This window comes from Molothrus ater, chromosome 3, assembly GCF_012460135.2.
Source record: "Molothrus ater isolate BHLD 08-10-18 breed brown headed cowbird chromosome 3, BPBGC_Mater_1.1, whole genome shotgun sequence".
Taxonomy (NCBI): Eukaryota; Metazoa; Chordata; class Aves; order Passeriformes; family Icteridae; genus Molothrus; species Molothrus ater.
This window is the reverse complement of record NC_050480.2, coordinates 106,867,449-106,888,665: the sequence shown is the minus strand read 5'-3', so window position 1 is coordinate 106,888,665 and position 21,217 is coordinate 106,867,449. Positions and strand designations below refer to the sequence as shown.

General features: G+C 40.0%; 1 protein-coding gene across 1 annotated transcript in view; it reads right to left on the bottom strand.

Moving 5' to 3' along the window:
* Window positions 1-21,217, bottom strand: part of LIN28B (lin-28 homolog B) — a 99,687-nt gene that overhangs the window by 60,159 nt on the left and 18,311 nt on the right. The window lies entirely within an intron of this gene.

Below are 21,217 nucleotides of genomic sequence, written 5' to 3'. Positions count from 1 at the left end.
ATGGTGCTTCACTGGCTCCTGCCAACATCTGCTGGCAGCCACATGTGCACCCATCTCTGCAGTCTCAGGCTACATATGTGCCTCTTATTAACAGCTTGGGCATCTTTCCCTGCTTCTGAAGCAAGGTGGCACAACATAATTTAACATTCATCTGGCAACACTCTTTCCTTTTCCACTTCTGCCCCATTCCCAACAGGCAGGGTGGCTGTGCTCTGACTGCTGATGGGAGCAATGCCCTCCTCTGTGTGCCAAATGCAGTAAAAGCTGCTGTGGGGAGGGCAAAAAACAGACACAGGGAATAATGTGCAGCCTCTCATCTCACATGATGGAGCATCACACTCAGCCTGCCCTCACCCAGGGTTATTTATCACCAGATGCAGTCTCAAAGCCCACAGAGTGAGCAATACTGGTTTGTTAACTGGGAGAGTTTCTGTTACTGGTCGGGCAGGTGCTTGCAGAAATTGCATATAGCTGGCCCATGCTTTAATTTAAGCAAGAACCTGTACCCTGAGCACAGCTCAGCAGTGCTCCTTGCTCATCTCTGCATCCTGAGAGAAATCTCTGCATTACTTTTTAATATAACTAACAGTCAGTTGCCAAGAAACTGATCCATAGTCAGACATGTAAAAATCAGACCCACAGGTACAGCAAAATAAAGTAATGCACCATGTCCTTTCTCTTAAAAGACTTGCCCAGAGCCACTGAACACAGTGTTAAGGAGACTCTTATCAGATATTCACAAAACTTGTGAATGCCTCTGCTCACTGTGTGTGAGGAATGACTGATTAACATGGAAATGAAATACCAACTGCAGAACACGTCCCCTGGTGTCCAGGTGTGTGACAAGGTTAACAAATGGTGGTGTTCAAATCCTGTCAAAGGGAAGATGAAAATCAAACTAAAGGTGGGTATGACTTTGGAGACAGAAGGACAAGAGGAATGAAAGTTTCTTATGCCTGTCTCAAGAAGCACTTTCTAAAACACTTTTGAAGAGTTTAATTATGTACTCACTCACTAGGCAGGAATAAGCACACTTTATCACAAAAGTACAAGTACCTTCTGCTTACATTCTGTATTTGGACACACTATTTTACAAAACATGGAACCTGGAATACTAGTGCCAAGAAATAGGTTAAATCTATTAATACAAGGTTCTAAAATATCATTATTACAAAACATTAAGTTAAGGTCAACTTCTGAATAAAGAAACATATTTATACACATCAGATATGTCATACCTTAGGAATAAATAAAAGGCATTAATTTGCAAGGACAAATTAATATTTAAATTGTGTCACATGGTTTTCAAAGGTTTATTTTGGGGAAACTTCTTTGCAATGAAAAAATATAAAGAAAATAATCCTTCTATTTGATGCTTGTTGGTCTTTTTGGATTCAGAGTGCTTATTCTTACTTCTCTAGTCTTATTTTTTCTGAATTGTAATAACAAATCACAAGAGAAAAAAACAGATCTTAACGAAATCTATTTAGGGATTTTTCACAAATAGCTGTGCTATCTTGCAAAATTACATGTCAAGCAATCTGTACAAAACTCAAGCCCTGTTTTAAGACTACTGCATTACTTTATAGAAAAAATCTGCAGAGCTCTGCTTTCTTTTGCTGCCTTTGCAGACCCTTTCCTGACTTGTGTGCTCTTGCTTTAATCCAGTAGTGCTTTCTGATCTTGCCAGTGTCCTGTGTGGCTACAAGCTCACACAGTGAGGTCAAGAGAGAGCACAACCAGAAAACTTGTGAAAAAGGAAAACAAAATGGAGGAGGGGCACCCGCAGGAGATGAAGGAAAGCCAGCAGAAATGCCTACAGTGTGCAGCAGCATTTTTGTCAGCCCTCATGAAACAGCATGTCCTTAGCACTACCTGAGAACCTTAAAAAAACAAAACAAAAAAAGATACTAAAGAAAAACTCTTCGTTGGCCAACCTCCACAAATTTCCAGCAACAATTTGGAAAGTATTTATTTATTGTGGGTTATATCCTATTTGTAAAGAAATCAAGAGTTTATTGTAAAATGCTGGCTCACAAATGCTAAGCTGATGGGACAGAAAATAAGTTTATACAGCTTCCTCTTGCAATTAGTGATTTATATATGTTCACTCAGAAAGGGCAAACATTGTTTAATTTTGCTAAATAAAAAACTCTGTGCTATGCAAACAACTTTAAATAGAAAATAAATTTACATTTCATAGTAGTTTTTCAAATATAACTTTCAAAACCGATATAACTTTTAAAAATGTTTTCTCACACACAGCTTATTCTTTCTTACATTGAATTTTCCATTTGTTTGCAACCCTCCCCCAAGCCCTGGGGGAAAAAAATTGCTTACTTTTCATGTCAGTGTTGTAACTTATTATAACTATCCAAAATTTGAAAATCAATTATGATTTGAAGAACAACTTACAAATAAAGAGAAATGGTATTTTGTTAACTTAACTTACTCTTTGCTAGAATAATTTGCCAAATAATTTAATTTGTTACAATATGCCTAATATTGATATTCTCCTGATTCTTATCTGTATACCAGAAGCATCCATACCTACACTTTGGTCACCCTTTTATTAAGGCAACTTGTGATCAGCCTACACTGAACATGTAATATCTGCGCACAAGGCACACAGATAATTGTCTGCAAAAGAAAATTACTTTAATCAACCATTAATCCACGCAATAAATCAAGGTCACTGAAAAGTCTAATGATTTTCTCAGTTACATGTTGCACTTGAACAGAATTTTTTTAGTTTATCAGTTTTTCTTTCTAAAATAAATACCTAGGTGCATTTATAAGAAAGTAGCTACAAATTCAAACCATCTGAAATTTTAGAGATGAAAGACAACCTCATTGTGAGGATCCTGATCAAATGCGATTACACAGAGATTTGCTACTGGACAGGCTCCATTCATCAGTGGCAATCTCTCTCTGTAGAAGAGAAATATTTCCTAAAATGTCAGGACATACATTTTGCTCAATTAAAAACAGCTCCTACACTGCCCATCCCAGCTGCCTGAGGACACTCACTCTGATAGAAATTATATATGTATATGTATTTGTATATATATATGTAATTTCTATTATATAAAACACGCACATACAACAGAGAATATATGTATATAAATAAAGGCTCCCTCAATTTATTTACATCTGTATTACCTCCTCACCAATCTCCTTGGGGACAGGGTGAACACTAACATGTAAGTAGAACTATTCTCTAGCCAGTCACAGCAGAGCTTGTGTCAACAAACAATCTCAAGACAACCATTCTTGCTTTTTATTAAATATAACATCCTTCTGACCTCATGTTAAATCAGCAAGAAGCAGAACTCAATGTTTTAATGTATCTACTAAGTTTGCCCACATTACATGCATGCAGCACCCAGCATAATTTCATTGTCCTGTACAGACAAAACTCAGTCCCACTTGCTCTCACACAAACTGAGGACCTCTTCTGCCACTTGTCACTCAAGGGAGTCCTGCACAGAGCTCACTTCCAGACTTCACTCATCAGCAGCCAAATCCAATGAAATCCAAGCGACTTTTTAAGTGTGGCACAGTGCCGTGCAGCACTGGACTTACACCATGAATGACAAAACATGTGCATTAACATGAGAAGTATTTCTTTAAGAACATCTTTTATGTCATTCAGGACAACTCAGGTTTATTTCAGTGAAAATATTTTTCAAATGTCCTTAAAAGAAAAATTTAAATTACTGCTCCAGCTTGCTTTGAAGCAGTTTGCACAACAGGAGAGAAGCTGTTCATGGCTGAACCTTTGTTAAAGTAGTCACTGAGATCAGTTAATAAACTTACACTGAGTCTACTAAGAAAGTTCAAATCATGGAGACACTTCCAGGGAACTTAACATGATCCTCCTGTACTATTAAGGAAAAGGTGTGCCCAGTAAAGCAAACAGCTCTGTTATACCTGCTAGCTACACACCAGAGGGGCAGTCACAAATTAAAAGTTGCCAGCAGGAAACTCACTCTATTTTTTTTAAAGTTACAGAAACAAGACACACCCACTATTTGCAGGACTGGACTCTTAGCATCTCTTTTTGGAGAAATGAATGCCAGACCAAGGCTGGCACTGGTATAATGTGCAGTCACAGTGAGCACACACCAACAGAGGTGGCAGCTCCATGAGATACACTTGTGCAAAGCCTTGCTCTGCCATTTCTCTCCTAGGTAGCATGTTGAATCAATGAGAGCAACAAGATGTTCAGGGAACAAGACCTCCCATTTTATTTTGGCTCAGTTCCTCAAAAATTGCACTCCACCACTGTGCTGATACCAAATGGAATGGTGTATCCTGCATTTCCTCAGGCTGCATGCCTCTACTGCTTTCCTCAAGTTAGCTCAATTTTTCATGCAGCAAAGTCAAAGCCCTATGAGTTTCATGGTACAAATGAAACTCAAACATAGAAAATAAATTACTAGTTTGCAGCTTAAGGAGAAAAGCATTTTAACTCTTGCAGCTACAAAGCAGTGGAATTGACACGGGAGTCTGGGTGGGAACATGAGGCCAGGGTGGAAGGAGTGGGAAGGATTGCCTCTTCTAGCAGAAATCTACAGTTTTGTGGCTTAAGGCAGTAATGAAACTGCAGGGTTGTAACAAGCAAGGATTTCATCCAGGAGAAGAAAAAGCAAAAAGCTAAAACCCAAACCAAATAAGCGAGCACAAAAACAACAACAAAAAAAGAAACTTAATCAAATGAAACAATCACAAAAGCCTAGCATGGATCATATCTTCAGCAAGGAGTTTTTTCTTCGAGATTAATGGAGATGCTTGCTTAGTTTAAAAATAACCATGCAGAATAATTCAAGCGCTCACAGCAACAGCAATGAAAAGTTTAATGTCTATCAACCAAATGTAATTATGCACTGGTGTATGAAATGACAATTACTGGGCTCTCCAAGATTTGAGATTTGTGAAAAGCACTTCTCCCATTTGGCATTGTAAAAGCAATATGTAACATTAATGTTAGAAACAGACAAAGAATTTTACACAGAAAGGTTAAAATAAGTAGCTAACTTCACACAAAACATCATTAAAATATTCCTGTTATCTAATGTGTATATTAAAAAAAAAATTTTTGTACATTTTGTAAAACAGCAATATGTTTAGCTGAAAATATGTAAATAGAAGGCACACATGGATTAACTAAAACTACAGAAAACCAACTTACTTTGTACTGGAAACATTAAATACTTCTGCTTGAAAAACACTTTCAAAAAGCACGTGCCACCTATTTGAAGGCAGCAATAAAAGTAAAGCAGCCTTTAATCCCTGCACTATTTTGAAACAACCAAAGCAACCTTAGGTTTGTCTGTAAAAACTCCTTTCATAACATATGCTTCTAAAAAAATGGTTTGCAAGTAAAAAACGTTATCAGAAAAAAACATGAGATTCCAACAAGCGGGATTCTGATGGAGGAGGAAGGAGCAAGTGACACAAATGCATCACAGTCAATGGCGTTACACCAAACTCATCCCATAGGAGAGGCTGTCCCAGAGGGGTGAATCATTAAACACTGCTGACAGCCTGGAAGTACATTTTATATTTAGGAATGCAAAAAATACTGGATTTAATTATGCTGTTATAAACTACAGCCAGAAAACTTGTAAAAGCTTTGCACAACTCACCCACAGAGACCGAAAAACCAGCATAATGGGACCTGCATTGGGAAAGATTGCTTGACTTTATTTCCATTAGAGCAAAACTGTTGTTGTGAAGAAATATATATATTTCATCTACAGTACATAAAGTATGTATATGCACTATTTTTTTGAGTTTTTTATAAAGAAAAATTCTATAGATCACCAATTCTTTTTTCAAAAAAAGTATTTTCAAGTAGTAAAGCTATAGTCATAACACAAGGAAAAAACATCCCATCAAGTCCATGTGGAACTTCACCCAAGGACAGACAAAAGCAGAAGACCATTTAGTTATAAAAGCTGCATATTTAAGGTCCTAATCTTGAAACCTTTATTTACATGAACAGGTCTTACTTTAAAGAACAAGTGTTTGCAAGATTGGAATCCAGCAATCATTAATCTTGTTGAAAGACTTTTTAGCATGAAGGACTTTGCTGTCCTTCCAAATAAACAAAAGCAGGTAATTCCACTGAATATTTTTCAAAAGTTCTGTCTTGTCACATTGCAAAACTCAGAAGTTAAAAAGAAATATAAGATATGAGGTAAAACATCACTGAAAAGTTCTAACAATTCAAGGAGAATAATTTGTTATTAAAATTTTTTTCCTTTTCAAATATTTCTGTAAATATGACTGCTTCAAGGTGGTGTGGTATTCAGTAGTATGATTTGTTTGGATCATTAGGAAGGCAAGCCTGTGAGGTCACAGAAAATTGTGATGTGCCCAATGTTTTGTCATCTTTGCTGAGTTGGTCAGAGCAGGGTGATGATAAACCCAAAGGTTGTGGGGTCTGATCCCCATAGGGAGCATTCACTGAAGAGCTGGACTTGATGTCACCTGTGGGTCCCTTCTGACTCAGAATACTCTGTGATTCTGTGACTACCCACGTTTAACTCTTCCTCCAAGCATCAATGAAGCAAACAAATGGCTCCTGAAAGGGAGGCTGCATTTCTTTTCAAAGTTGTTCTTGATGTCACCCTGCTGCCATCTTGGTGTGTGGCAGCTCCTGAGGGCCAGGCAGAGAAATGCAGGGTGCAGGGCTCAATGAACCCCAGCTCGGCTTCTTCCACACCTCAGCATGGACAGTGCTGCCACAAACAGTGGCAAAGCTCCAGGGAAAAGTGGTGGCAAAGCTCCAGGGAAAAGTGTTTGCTGCACAGAGCTTTTATTCACACTGCCTGTGTATCAGTGTGCCCTGTGGCTGATGGAGGACTGGCCATGGCTGATGGAATACCCATCCCTGATTCAGAGATCAGGGGCACTGGCCTCTTCTCTCTGGCAATCAGGGACAGGACCTGATGGAATGGTCTGAAGTTGTGCCAGGGGAGGTTTAGGTTGGCTATCAGGAAAAGTTTCTTCCCTCAGAGCATGGCTGGGCACTGGAACAGGCTCCTCAGGGAAGTGGTCACAGCACCAAGCCTGACAGAATTCAAGAAGTGTTTGAACAAGGCTCTTGGGCACATGGTGTGACTCTTGGGGATGTCCTGTGCAAGGCTAAAAGTTGACTCAATCTTTGTGGATCCCTTGCAACTCAAACTATTCTGTGATTCTGGTCCTTCAGCACAGGGAGCTGCGATTGTCCCTGCTTGTCCCAAACCTGCACCCCAGTGGAGGGCAGGCTGCGTGTCACTGTGGGGAGATGGGCACACACTGCACTGCAGGGAGATGGGCACACACTGCACTGTGTGTCACTGTGGGGAGATGGGCACACACTGCACTGTGTGTCACTGTGGGGAAATGGGGCACACACTGCACTGTGTGTCACTGTGGGGAGATGGGCACACACTGCACTGTGTGTCACTGTGGGGAAATGGGGCACACACTGCACTGTGTGTCACTGTGGGGACATGGGCACACACTGCACTGCAGGGAGATGGGCACACACTGCACTGCGGGGAGATGGGCACACACTGCACTGTGTCACTGTGGGGAGATGGGCACACACTGCACTGTGTGTCACTGTGGGGAGATGGGCACACACTGCACTGTGTGTCACTGTGGGGAAATGGGGCACACACTGCACTGTGTGTCACTGTGGGGACATGGGCACACACTGCACTGCAGGGAGATGGGCACACACTGCACTGCGGGGAGATGGGCACACACTGCACTGTGTCACTGTGGGGAGATGGGCACACACTGCACTGTGTGTCACTGTGGGGACATGGGCACACACTGCACTGTGTCACTGCAGGGAAATGGGCACACACTGCACTGTGTGTCACTGTGGGGACATGGGCACACACTGCACTGTGTCACTGCGGGGAGATAGATGGGCACACACTGCACTGTGTGTCACTGTGGGGAGATAGATGGGCACACACTGCACTGTGTGTCACTGTGGGGAGATAGATGGGCACACACTGCACTGTGTCACTGTGGGGAGATAGATGGGCACACACTGCACTGTGTGTCACTGTGGGGAGATAGATGGGCACACACTGCACTAAACCCATGAGTTCCAGCAGTGCTGCCCTTCAGACAGTTTTGATCTATCATTAATTTGATCCTCAAAGATATTAATCAGCATTTCCAGCTCTGCACCGTGTGCCAAATTAACTTTTTTTCCCTTTCTTTTTTTAAATAAAACAAACAAACCGAACATTTAAACCGTATTTAGAGAGAAATAAAATCTTTGAATCTCTCATATCAATCACTTCCTTGGACCACAGTCAGCTGCTCAGGGAGGAGCAGGTTATAAATGGCCCGAGGAAGCGATAGGCAATGAATAGCCCTGACCCTCGCTTCCCCGCTTCGCTCGGGGCTTGCAACCTGAGCCGGGAGGGGGCAAATTCCTGCGGCTCCCGCTGCAGCCGGGCCGGGCAGGGGAGCCGAGGGCGCCGCAAGGGAGGCCCCGGCCCCTCCTCGGCGCCGCCGCGGCACCCGCGCCCCGAACACCCCCTGCCCACCCGAACCCAGCTCCATCCTGCCCACCCGAACCCAGCACCCTCCTGCCCGCCTGAACCCAGCTCCATCCTGCCCACCCGAACCCAGCTCCATCCTGCCCACCCGAACCCAGCACCCCCTGCCCACTCAAACCCAGCTCCATCCTGCCCACTCAAACCCAGCTCCATCCTGCCCACCCGAACCCAGCACCCCCTGCCCACTCAAACCCAGCTCCATCCTGCCCACCCGAACCCAGCTCCATCCTGCCAACCCGAACCCAGCACCCCCTGCCCACCCGAACCCAGCTCCATCCTGCCCACTCAAACCCAGCTCCATCCTGCCCACTCGAACCCAGCTCCATCCTGCCCACCTAAACCCAGCTCCATCCTGCCCACCCGAACCCAGCACCCCCTGCTCACCCGAACCCAGCTCCATCCTGCCCACCCAAACCCAGCTCCATCCTGCCCACTCAAACCCAGCTCCATCCTGCCCACCCAAACCCAGCTCCATCCTGCCCACCCGAACCCAGCTCCATCCTGCCCACTCAAACCCAGAACCCCCTGCCACTCAAACCCAGCTCCATCCTGCCCACCCAAACCCAGCTCCATCCTGCCCACCCGGACCCAGCTCCATCCTGCCCACCCAAACCCAGCCCCATCCTGCCCACCCGAACCCAGCACCCCCTGCCCACCCAAACCCAGCCCCATCCTGCCCACCCGGACCCAGCTCCATCCTGCGGTGCCTCCATCCCCCGGAACAACCTGCCCTGCCTGCGGCATTCCCGACTGACCGCGCCATTAACGCAACATCCACGCCGCAGGAAAAGCAGAGCGGAGGCTTTCCGCCCCCCGCGCCCACTGCAGAGCAGCAAAGTCAGCAGCTGACTGGCAAATCTTGCCAGCGAGCAGAAAAATTAAGGCCCAGAATTTTTTCTTTTGGCCCCTTGCAGATCTGCACTGATCCAGAAGGGAACTGGCAAGTGTAAAAGCCGCGGTTAAAGTCTGCATCACTCTCTGCCATTCCTCCGCCCGGCAGAATCCAAACTGACCTACATTGTTAAACCTGTTTCCTGAAACACGCAGGAATGCTGTACAAGATGAAAACAACCGCTTGTATGCAGATATCTCAGGGATCTTGTATTTCCTATATTAGCATCTATTCATAATGAATATTTCATTGTGGGTTTTTTGCATAATTTCAAAATTCATTCTTCTGATTTGATTCCTTAATGCTTGAATGTGGCTTTTTAATATAAAATTTTAATAGCAACATTGCTACCAGAAGCTTTTGATAAAATTTGTCAAATTAATGGAACCTTCACATTTCAAAATCTTAATAGCTGCTTTTGACACAACAGTATTTTGTTTAATAAATGTGTAAAAGTTATTTTACAATAATGTAATCAGTATTTTTCAACAAACCAATTATTAAAGGAAGAAAGTATTAATGTCTTTCTTCTGTATTTAGCATGTCTCTTGATGATTTACTTCCATACAGATTTAATAAAAGGAAGTGATTTGCTCTTTTGTCCACCGTATTTAAAAATCTGGCAGTTAGTTGTTAGTGTGCCCAGAACAATGTGCTCATAAGACATACAAATTCAGATTAACTTAGTTAAATCACTGGAATTAAACAGTAACAAAAAAAAATCCTGTACTAAATTTTCTACGTGTTCACGTAAGTGGAGAAAATTGTGGATCAGTACACATTTTTATCTGCCAAGTCCTCTTTCAGACCTGAAATGCCAGGAATTTCAAACTTGTCCACAAAGTGGCACAGCTACTCTTAAAATAATGAAGATCCTGCTGAATGTGCTGCAAGATACTCAGATGACCATTTGTGAATGATAAGTTCATACAAATAATACTGTTATATAATTAGTTTTGGGGGCATTTTAAAGATTACAAAGCTGCCACAAAGACAGTAAAAAACAAGTCCACTGAATGATAGCTTATACACACAAAACCCCCTTTCATTTATTTAATCAAGGTTTTCTGGTTTAAGTATCTAAGCTCCCAAATGAAACTATCAGATAAAAAATCATTGAGACAAACTGTATATGCTCTGAAACTCCTTGACAACTATTTCACTGACTTCATACAGCTCAACATTTCATCTCTTAGTAACATTTGGTCCTTGAAATGTCGATAAAACATACTGTACTTTCAAAATGCACATCAGATGGAAGGAGAAAACAGAAACGAAGATAAGGTTTACCAGTTTTTAAGAATTTAACAAATAAATTATATTTATCATCCTGAAACCACAAATGCTGCAACAAAATTAACCATGTTATGCCATTAGCTCACTCAAGAGAATATAATACACAATAGGTGCATTTCATGACACCTATTGTGGTCAGTGCTGGCTTAGATCCCTTGTAATGGACATTCAGATAAAAGGAATCAAATTATAACTATAAAAACATTTTAGTGTTTTATATATAATTTTTTAAAATATACTGATTCCCATTAAAAAGATATTAATATGTGGATCACAGAAAATCTTAAACATTGATTATACTATCTAATAATGAACACTAAAAATAATTCATCTTTCACCAAATGCTCCAACTGTAGCTGCTTCAGCAGTCTAATCTTAGTCCATTTACAGCTGTCACCAGTTAAAGAATGATCATCCAAAGAAGAAGTGCTGTGTGAAGACTAACAATAAACCCACACAAGCATGGAACTATGGCTATCATTTCCCAATAAACTACTTATCATTATCCTCAGTAAAAAGGAAACTATACTGCAAGAATAAATTAATCTGCCATTTGAAGAAAATATGTAATTGCTCAATTAAAATAAATTAGTGAAAATTAATGTGAAAATTCTTCAGGGAATCTGGATCTACCAATTACGTTATCAAACATAAAAAGATGTTGCTCAAAGCAGACTGCAGATTAATTTAAAAAGCATCCACGTTCTTGAAAAATGTAGTTACTAAATGTAAATACATATAAAATGGAATATGCATTTTTATTTTTTATGGAAGTCTTTAATAATTTCTACTGAAGGCAATGTAGGCACAGATCAAATTTAAAGGGACTTTCCCTATCAGTGTCTTGAATCTATATAATTTTAAACATTTTCAAATCAAATTGATTGTATTTTGGAATATTGTAAATCTTTTTTTGATTCTTGAGGAAGAGAAGGCATTGATAAGAGGAGAATCTGATAACCTATTTTCATAGTGTAGATAATAGACTATAGTCCAGGATAATTAAGCACTCCTTAGTGAAAGATGTGGTAATTACTGCTCCATTTAGTGTTTGCAAAAGCAGGAACTAACACTAACAAAATCCTATTCCTGCAAGTCTAAGCAAAAATTTTATCTTCAGATAAAATTATCTGTATTTTATCTACTATATTTCTGCCTAAAAATCTTGAATATTGTTTTCATGTTAACAATGCACCTTTAAAATCTTTCTCTCTCTTATTCTCTACAATTCAATCCCACAGTCCTCTCATTGTGGCTAGTGCTGTAAAGTCAATGGTGACATGCAAAGTTCTCTACAGTATCAGAAATGAAGAGTTTCTTGGTTTATTAATGCATCTGCTTCACATCCAGAATAAATTATTTCAGTAGAAATTATCCAGTAGAAATTATTTCATCTTTTTTTTCCCAAGTTGCAGTACTTTCTAAACCAGAATCACGCACAACAAACAGGATGCCCTTAGATCAGCCTGCATGCCAGACCCACCCAGACCCCTACACAAGAAACCACACATTCCTTACAGGGTTCACTTCCACCCTACATTTCCCACCCAATAAAAAGTTTCTGCAAAACATGCTACATGAAAACATTGAACAAATGTGATTTTGACTCATGTAAAACAGCCATTACAAATGTAACATGCTTTCTTTAATTAACACACACACATAGGCACACAAACCTCCAAAACCAAACAACAAAGCAGGCAAACAAAGCAGATTTGGCACAGCCAAAGGAGAATGTATTCACTGCAGTGGAGACCCGTTGAGGACTGTGTTAAAATGGAAACTTTTTGACTAACTGCATTTACAAATATTTGAGGATTACACAACGCCTCCAAATCTGTGAACTGTCCACCTGCTCCTGTCTGAGCAGAAGGTTCAGCTACTTCCTCCTCCCCACCAGGCAGTGCTCTCCCTTGTCTCTGAGTAGTACCTCTGCATCCCTAACCCCAGGGCCTGGGAAGAAGACAGATCCTAAAGGATCCAGCCAGCAGGACTCCCATCCTCCTCCTCATCAACACAGATATGCAACACTGCAAGTTACAAGGTTTTCAAAAAAATTTCCCAATACCTACTGCATCCCATCATCAGCCCTGCCAGACATCAGAGGCCCTGCATGGGGCTCAGAAACTGTTCAGCACCCCAAAGGCACATTCACAACTGCACTCACCTCCAACAGAACCTGCCTGTGCCCACACTGGGGGCTCTTTCCCACACTGGGAGTATCTCACGTACTTCTCCCACTTTCTCCTACTGTGAGGAACTTATTTGGGACTGAGCAATTTTTCAACACGAAGATGTAAAAAAAACACATTATCATATTAGTATTATATTATATCTTAGCATCAGAGCAGACTGGTAGATGTGTGGCCAGGTGAATTTAGGTAAGACATTAAATATTACACATTCACAGTAGGAAAGAAGTAGCATACCATGAAAAGTGTATACAAATTACAAACATAACATAGTATGTATGCATGAACTCGACAAGTTGTATCACTTTTAGTCAACTTTTAATTATGCAACAGTAACCCAAATCCTGTTTACAACCCTACATTTTAGGCGCTGTACAGGAACAGCTCAGATCATTTCTGAGCACAAAATGCACACTTACAGCCTTATGAAAACAAAAGCCTGTGAACCACAGAGTTTCAGTAAAAACATTCATGTAAGAGTCTTAACACCCACTTCTAAGTTTTACAGGTCAGTAGGACCTATATTCACGAGAGAATACTGAGCAGAATTGGGCCCACCAGGTCTGTAGGCAACAAGAAGGGAAGGGATGTCATAATTTCATTGCATTAAGGAAGAGGTGTTTAATCGTGTTTAATATCTGGGGAAGAGGGCAGCAAACAAGTTTGTAAATAATTCTTGGATCTTATTCCACTTTATGTCAAAAATGACTGATTCTCAGGATGTATAATCTGCATGTCTTAGACCAGGTAATTAAACTGGGCGAGATAATATATATTTTAAATACAGGATGCAGTTTGGGGTCTAATCCAACATCTAGAGAAGTCAGCTTGGGTCTATTGGGTATGTTTGATACTACTATTTTTATATACTTCTAGTATTTCCAGTACAATGAGTCTAAGAATATTTACAAATTATTACACATGGTCAGCAGAGGCTTTTTAAACCCCCTTATTTCCCCTAAGATTGTATTATTACAAATGGCTCATAAAGCTAACCAAGGTTTTGATTACCACCTTGCAAAACACAGTTGTAAAATGAAATAAAATATTTTTAAAATTATAGCCCATGTGCACAATTTAGGGATTTTAAAGACACCTGTACTTTGAAAAAACTACAAAATTATGCTTATTTTGGTCTTGTTAAGGAACACAATGGCTATCACTTTTATTCTCAGTCTCAGACCAGGGTTTATTTCGGGCCATGTATTTATATGACCATAAACAGAGAGCTGTAACACAAATGTTAAAGTAGCCTCACGTGGCACTATAATAAAAATAATCAAGAAAAAGAAATTCTCTCAGCACTGCATACCTATAAATTAGCATGGCTAATTAAAAGAAGGCCTCTCTGGGAACAGATTATCTTTGATGGGAAAGCCACTATCAGCTAAATTGATGAGAATTACATATTTATGAATGTAATAACAACATTAGCATTTTCTGAGAGTGCACAAGATCTGTTATAGTCATGAAATATTACTTTGATTTTGTAGATAAATTCATATACTCCAAATATTGATTACATATGCCTTTACTCAGATTTTATGTGTTAAAAAATTTTAACCAGTGAAAATATTAATTTATGATGCTAGAAAATTAATCCAAGCTTTTCAGCCTTCTTCCTTCCAAAAAATGCAATTCTAGCACCAGATCAGAATTTTGGAATAGAAACTGTGTGATTTTCTTGGCTCCTGCACTGATAATAGAATAAGAATATTCTAAAAACTCAGACAAATAATCTCAAATGCTTTGATATAGTTAATTTTCAAAGTTGAAATTCCATACATATGGAATAATTAAGGAGCTGTACTTTCCAGATTATCAATTAATTTCACTAAGACCTCACCTATCTGCTAAAATGATCTATCCAAATTATTATGTATATGCCCTGTAAACATGCTTATTTATGAAGAAAAAGCCCCCATATTATTTACATGTATCAAAGTTTCCCTGATTTTTTTTGTCTGCCTTATAAATAGTGCTTTTAAAAAACTGCAATCAATATATTTCAGTGCCACCTCTGAACTGTAATCTCTAAACAAGAAAAAGAGAAACTGGAAGACTGTAGTGTGACACAAAGAGTCCTGGAACATTTCACTTCCAAAGAGAGCTCAGATGCTTGTACTCTCATGCCAATACCTCAAATGCCCTTTTCCTTGAAGAGTCATTATCACTTTTGTTGTCTCTCCATCCCCAGCTGAAGGTGGCAACACAAGAACTCTGCTATTTTGCACCAGGAGACTGCAGTTCCATACATCACATTTCTGTCAGAGCAGCTTCCAGCTCTTTCCTCCAATACCTCCACCTCACCCTGGCTGCTGCTGGATTGCACCCTCGGCCACCCTTCCATGGTGCCAACACTGCCCACCCTTATTTGTGGGGAGCATGGGGATTCTCTGCTATGAAAAATGATACAAAAATCAGATACAAACCTGAACACTTCCCCAGCTGAATCTGCAATGCAGCCCCACAAGCACTTATCATAGTCCAACATGAGGAGTGATGCAAAAGCTCTTGAAACTTACTGAGGCAGTGGCACTGCTGCCAAATGGAAAAGTCATCTCCATAGAATTCCCACTGAGAAGGGTGGCTGTAGGAGTTTAAGCCTCCACCTATTCACCCCACACTGCTACTGCAAAGCCTTGTTCAGCTGCTTGCAGAGCAGCTGCTGAACCTGCTGCATGATACAGCCTTGCATGTTCAGAAAAAACCAAATTCACTGCCAGTTTTCCATAACACAGCAGGCTGTGACACTTGCAGCAAGGTCCACAGCTGCTCCCCAAGCAGCCAAGCCATCTCTGGAGTGAGGTGTGGAATTCCCTTTAGCCATCTCTCAAGGAGTTAAACCCCCCCTCCATTTTAAGTCAGAACCAGCCAGACTAACCTGAGGAAAAGCATGGACACCAGTTTCTTCAACTGAATAGGCTTCCCCACCTTCCATGCAGAGGTGTTCAGTGATACTCTGCTGATGTAAAAGCAATTTAAGGATTCACTGCTTTCACCAGTGATATCCATCAGGCAAAAGCCAGTCCCAATCTGTCCTGAAGAACTGTCCTTTAAAAAGAGCCAAGCATCACACAATACCTCTAACAGTCCTGGTTACTTTCAGCTGGTTTTTAAAAGGCAAAAAAAGCACTCCTACATACAGGGAATTAAAAATTTAAACAGTACATCCTTATTTATTTGTGTTGGTTTTAAAAAGCACCATAAATGGTCTTTACCATCTAGTTTCTAGTTCCTAGGATCATTCTTAAATGACACTTTCATAGTCACTTTTATATACCTTTGTAGAAACTGGTGGGCCGAATTTTGCTTCTGTTGATAATTAGTGGGGAAATATGGCAGGCCTTTACTGCAGTGGGTTACTTAAGGAAGATGACTCAAACAATATTTACATGGGAGTATACTTTGTGAAACAAAACTCTGGATGGTTCTAAATGTGCCTTGGTAATGTAGTTGCAAACCAGAACAAGCAACAATAACAACATTTTTCGCAATTTGACAATTCATTTCCTTTTAGCTTTGGTTCATACATCTGCTTTGATATCTTATGTTTGTGCCCCAGACAAAATATCCTCTTCCTTCCAGTATCCCAACCCCTGTGCACAACTTCCTCAGTCTTGGAGAAAAGGAGGATAGCCTGCTCTGGAAAGGGTGCATTTACTGCTCTGCCAAAGAGGGAAATACCTCTTCAAACAAAGTTGTCCCACTGCAACCCTCTGCCTTTGGGCCACTTCTGATTTCTACTTGTCAACATGCAAAGGTTTAAAACTCTTCAGCCAAGTCTGATCTGATTCAACATCACTTAGGTTTAATGGTGCTGCCATTCACTTAAACACTAATAAGAGTTTACTAGTAACAATTTACTACAGTGTTTGGGTTAGATGTAAATAGATGAAATATGGAAGATTAAGAAGATGGCAGGTCCATAACTCAACTAACCAAATTACAAGTTTCTTCAGACAACCATCTTAAACCATCAAGCTGTCAGTGAAGTATTTTGCCATCTATGTGTCCATACACCATGCTAACTCATACAATAATTAGTAGCCAAAACAAATTTTTCAAAATTTAAAAAAGAAAAATCCCAAACTGCTGTAGCACTCCACAGCACAATCAGTGGTCCCCATCATTTCTCTGCATGCTGCAGCCCAGCTGGTGAGTGCCAAAGCCTGGCTCTGGGTCTCTGGCAGCTCCATCCCATTTGGACACTACACTCAGTGCAGAGGCTGCTGAGCGGACTTGGACACCCGTGGCTGATCCCTGCCGGATCTTCCCCACACATGCTCACTGCAGACACACTTCCTTCCTCAGCCTCCCTCCCTAAATCCTGCTAGCCACTTTTGTTTTGATTAGGACTGGGCTTGCCTGGTCCCCAGCAGAAGTCAAAGACGAGAAGTCTGTAAAAGCACATTCTGCCTGGGGACTTCTATACTCCAAACAGGCACACCTATGACCCAACAGTCATATTAAACACAAGGAGCAATGAAATACTGATCCCACTTGCTTGCCCAGGACTTCCAGTTATCCTGAGCAATTAAGTAGTTTTTAAAGGCTCCCAATAAAACAAAAATGAAAAAGGTATGCTAGATGAAAGAATGAATGCATCCTTGAAAAAGCACAGGATCACGTGAGCTCACAATATAAGAAAGTCAGCATTGAGTGTATAATGTCATGCCCTACTCTGCCATAGAAAAAGTAGTTCAGCTGTGCCTAAAAACTAGGAATTAAAGGAACAGGCATCTGATTCATCCTTGAAAAGGATAGTTGGTCGCATTAAGGGAAAAGACTGTTCAGATGCTGCTTATATGTCTCATTTTCCATTTATTCTTCTGTTTACAATCAAAATGGTCTCAATAATTTTTCCTCCTTATTTTGTTATAGGTACTTGAAACAGTAAGAGCAATCTTTATAATACACAAATGATAGTACAGTATAAAAGGATTCAATGCAAGAAAAAAGGGTGTTTTCCATTTTAATCAAATTTTGCAGTAACAGTAAGAAAGTTCAGATGAAAGTGAAAAATTTCAAGCCAACTATGCTCCTTTTAATGAGAAGACAAAATACACCAGCTCCTACATGCTGCTCCTCCCTTCCTTCCTCTCCCCATCTCATAAAAGAGGATCCCAAAGAATGATTGTATTTAAGGTCCCAGTTCAGAAATATTGTATCAATCCCTTATTGTGGTAAGAATTTTGGACTACAGAGCAAGGTCCCAACAAACTCCATCTAAACTGAACAATCCATTCCATTATTGAGAAACAGACAAAAATTCTTAACCCTGAATACTCACAAACATGAATTTAATTGCATCTGTTTACATTCAGCACCCTACAGCTCATGATCATCTTTAACATCTGTGCTCCACACTAAGCAAAGGAAAAAGGACTTGTTTCTACCTTAGTCTGTACAAAGTGTGTACAGCATTTTTGCCTTACTGCCAGCATCCAAAAGAAGTAGTACATATTTAAGTTGTCTAATTTTGAATGTGCAAAAAAATAAATGTAACAAACATTATCCTTTTCTGATTCTATGAGAACTTCAGCTCTTCTGAGTTCTTTGCACTGAAGACCTTTATTCATGTGCACCACAAAAGGTTTCCCTCATTTCACCTCTCCAGTCTGCTTTATGCTTTACCCTTTGACAAACAGAACTTCGTCTAAAATTTAATAAGAGCCACTCACACTTAACTAGGTTCAGAATTCACATCACAAAAGAGAAACAAGCTGTATGATTCATTCCATGGTAACTTACAGAGAGCATATAATAATATTGAGCCAAACTCAGTAAGGTGCACAGTCCTTGGCTTTGAAAAGGTTACAAAGGACTATCATTGCTACTCTTCAATTTTTTTTTCAGAAGAAACAGAATTGACTTGGCACATTGCTGCACTGAGCATGGCTTCTGTTCAAAAAATCAAATTGTTTTTAGGGCTCATAATTTTTATATGACCCTGAATGACTCAAACACAAGATTTAAATATATAAGCTGCATCAGAATAGAGCTAAAAAAGGAAAGACTGGATGTGTGTAAGTGTACCAAATTACACTGTAGACACACAGATGCACATATATAATGGCTGACGTGTTTCTACCTTAAATAATGCATCCAGCTCTAGGTACTTCATTACCAGAGGGGTAACAACAGTCTGAAGGTAGTTCAGAGGAGATCAATCGAAATGATTAACACCAAAGGAAGGAATTAAAAGGCAGGGTTAAAAACTCAATACTGCAGCTGTTTCGTGAATAGGACTTTCATTGGGTGAAGGGGAAGAGAAGTCCAAACAAAAGCATGGTCCTCTAAAAATATATCAATGTATGCAATTAGCAAAGCAGTGACTTTAGAAAAATGTGACTATAATCCACACATAGCTAAGGGGGAACTCCAAGACGAAAGCAAAATTATTTATTGCAAGCTCAAAAGTCTGGGTATAATGAGCTTAAACTATTACAGGAATTTTGACTTGACATAATGTAAGTTTTTGCTCATAGCAAGATCTCAGAAACTGGGCATTACCTCACCAAAAAAAGGTAAGATAAGAAAGTAAAAATACTTTTGTTGGGTTCAAGCTAGCTTTGACAGGACTTTAAGTAAACTAGAAGCTTCTCTCCCTTGCTCACACTGCTTAATTCTATAAAATTATACTATTAGCTACAAACACTGCAGAAAGAGCAAATGAATGCATGCAACACTACCTGCACACACTTAAATGGTGAAGTGTTTTCAAAGCAGTTTTGAACAGTAGGGTTTTGTTTCAAGAGATTAATAAACTAACATCTTTGCCTTGAAAAGGACCCTTGACATGACAAACTTTTTTCAAATTAAAGAAACTAAGAGGAATAGGGTCCAACCACTGCTCAGGCAACAGACTGTTGTACAAGCAGGAGCATTAAATAACATTACAGAATTAAAGACATTTTTATGCTCTGGATGCTACTGTTTGAACTGGTCAGCTAGTTAGCTAACAAAGCATTCTATGCAGCAATATCAGTTCTCTAAAATGTTCTCTGAAACACAACAGACAGTAGTCCTCTCTGTTACATTACACAGAAAACTGATAGAAACAAGATTCATGTCACCATGAAGTTTATATATATACACCTTAGATTTCATCAGAATGAAAATGATGTGAGCCATACTTTCTTTGCTGCAAGAGCAATTCATTGCAAAATACTAATAATAACTTCACTCAGTAAGACATATCTCTAAGTAAACTCAAAATGACAGAGGCACACAGTTAACATGCAATGAAACATGGTATTTTTCACTGCATTTTACACTGTGATTGTCTTAGAAACCCAAGGGTATGGATAAGTTGTAGATTATTAAACTGTAATAAACAAACTTGTCTAACATTTCCTTCTCTTCCCTTCCTTTAGGGAACACAAGTCAATAGAGACCTTCAAATTTACTACTACTTTATTATTTTCTATGACTACTTTCCATTATGAAACCGAAAACCTTGTCTAGTATTACTTAAATGTATCAGGTTATCATGCAGTTCAATACTTCTCTATTTCCATAGCTCTAAGAATATCTTTGTTTCCAAATGTGTTTTTTATTAACAGCACTGCTATGTTTTAAATATTTTTCTTCTACTATTCAAGAAGCAAAAAAATTACATATATTAAAACAAAATTACATTAAGAAAGAGGGAGTTTTATCTTTAAAGTAAATTTATAGAACTGCACAGAGCAACTTCGTGACTTAATATACAAAGAAGGGAAGAAGAGGGGAAAAGGAGGAAGACTGCTCCTTCTTTGATAAGTGTTTCATTCATTCAGTTCTAAAGAGAAAAAGCAGCAGCAAAGAGGGGGCAGCTTATATGCCAGTACAAAGCAGGAAGTGTAGGAATTTAGTGAGTTCACTACTGGATTCTATGCTTTGTACATAATTTCAAATGCAAGCAGCTGTACTGGAGCGCAGACCCTTGGGTGCAAGGGCACGTGTGTGTAAGGCACCAGGACAGAAATCCACCCCACCCTGCACTGCAAGGCAACAGGCCACAGCAGCACTTTCTGCAGAAGTTTCAGCCACCTTTTGACTAACCTAATCAAAGGTGTATGATTTAAAAAAGCCTGATAAAGTTACTGCAGAATAAAGCCGGGCCACCAAAAGCACAGTGAAAAGGGAGTCACTCTATAACCATGGAACAGCCCCTTCACCGTCATTGCAGACGTCATAGCAAGCGGACAGCCACGTAAAAAGTGTAAAAAGATGCCTTTTGCCTCCCTAACATGGCCCTAGCCAACCCC